The sequence below is a fragment of the Pyxicephalus adspersus genome, chromosome 2 (genome assembly GCF_032062135.1).
Source record: "Pyxicephalus adspersus chromosome 2, UCB_Pads_2.0, whole genome shotgun sequence".
Lineage (NCBI taxonomy): Eukaryota > Metazoa > Chordata > Amphibia > Anura > Pyxicephalidae > Pyxicephalus > Pyxicephalus adspersus.
This window is the reverse complement of record NC_092859.1, coordinates 123024198-123026465: the sequence shown is the minus strand read 5'-3', so window position 1 is coordinate 123026465 and position 2268 is coordinate 123024198.

Here is a 2268-nt window from a genome sequence, read left to right as displayed (position 1 = left end):
AATGTCCTGAAAAAACAAGTCCGATCCACAAAGGCCCCACCTTGCAACTTCAATACTTAAAGGGTTGATCTGTCTTATTGGATTACAGATAGTGTTGAAAAACTCTGCATCAAAAACAGAAAATATCTTAAAACGGCCTCCTTAAAGGTGTAGAGATTAAGGTTCTATTGCAATGCCCAGGGGTTGTTCTAAAAATGTGGAAGTCAGCAGCTGGCAGAAGAAAAAAATAAAACTATCCACATTTCTAGTGTTTTGGTTTTGCAGCTTTTACCCAATTAACTTTAAAATATACTTGCTTCCAGAAACTTCACAAAAAGCAAAGGAATATTATTACTTTTTTATTAATAATAAAATATATAGCCAATATGATTTGAGATCTGCAGAATGTGAAATTAGGAAAGCATCCAGCCTGTAAAACAACAAAATATTTTGTGATTTTATTGTGAAAGCTGCACTTTTTTCTTGTTTGTTTTTAATATATACATTTGGAAAATTTTTTGCTGTCTGTATTGCCAGTAGGAAGATTCACCCTGTCTATTTGTCACTGTGATAGGTAATGAAAAATTGTAAAGTTGTCAATGGAACAGTAGGTGAGGGGAAATGTTCCAAATGACATACTTGTTCTGGTGACTACTGTCTAATAGTGGAACAGAAATTTAATAAACTATCCCTAATAGAACAGACAGCCAAAAAAAACTTACAGAAGCTCCAAAAATATTCCCTACGCTATCCTAAACTACAGAGGTTGTTGAAAGTAGACCTCTTACTTAGTTGTAAGCACATCTTTACTTAAAGTATTTCCTTAGGCTGGGTACACACGTGCAATAATTGTCATTGGAAATAATCTTTCACGATTCTTTCCAACAACAAAAGGCTGCACGATGTTCACACCCGCAGATCCACCAGGACAGTCGTCAGAATGGCAGATGATGAACGCTGTGCAAACGCCAGATTCTCGTCTGATATCAGCCCTGAGCGGATTATCGGACAAGAATCATCTGACCTGTGTATGTAGCCTTAGTCTCCTTGCAAAGTCTAACAAATCTGTTCATCCTGACAATTTATGGAGCTTCCTGAAATGTTGACACTATGCCTACATTCAGAGCAGCTTTGTCAGCATCATGTAGGCTGGCCAGCTTGAATTACAGAAGGTAGATAAGACGTTGCAGGCTGTGTACTTATTAGCACCGTATTTAGGCATACCAAAAAATGCCATGGCCCAAGGTGCCATAGCTATCAGGGATGGCACATATTGATCTCCACATCATGCTGCTGCTGTTTTACCTGTTTAGGTTGTGTAAATCTATTGGTGGAATGTTTTTTTCTACAACTGAACTTAAATGGATCTCCAGTAAAAAAAACAACCAAAAAAATCAAAAACAAAAGAGACATATGAATGCCTCTATTTATAAAACAGGGAATCTGACATTCCCTCAAACATTCCCTGGTACTACCATTGAAACACATGGGCATGAAGGGTTCCCACAAGGCATTGTTTGAGGGGATGTCAGATTCCCTGTTTTAATGCAAATGTATTTTTAATACGAGCTTTACACAAAATTCACACTTTTTTAAATTAAATTAGAATAATGTGTGAAACTTGGATAAAAGTTGTGTGAATCTTGTGTAACACATTTAGAAAATGACCCCTCATCTCTTAAGCAATGACAGAATCTAACAAGCATCTGCTAGGATACATTTACTCCTGAGTGCATGCACAAAAGTTAAGTGTCAGTTTATGACAGTTTACAGGTTTAGATCTTGGTGGTTGTGTTATATATTCAGATGAAAGTGTTCAGGGGCAAAGATGAGAAGTATTCTATGTGAATTACAGTTCACTATAGATCAGTTGGTTCTAAGAGTTCATCAAGTCATCAGTTCTGATTCAGAGTAAGCAAACTGCCTTTTTCAGCCCTTCTTTCCCCCGTGTAGCATGTGTGGCTACCATGTCTGATTGGTGGGATGCTGGGCTAGCTAAGTAGAATGGAGGAAGAGAGGAGGCACAAGACAGCTTGCCTTGAGTGTATGAAGTATAAATCTGGCCCTGACTGCTAATTTAAAACCTCATGGCTGGTCAATTAACAGCTGGCCAAACCTAGTCCTGATCTCTGCTTTATGAATTGGCAGCATTGCCAATGTTTCTAAAACCTCCCAACTATGGGCTACAGTGTCTGAAAGGGGAACATTTGGTTTACCCGCCAGATTCTTGCCCGATATCGGCCCTGAGCTGATTATCGGCCGAAAACTGTTGGGGCGTGTGTACGTAGC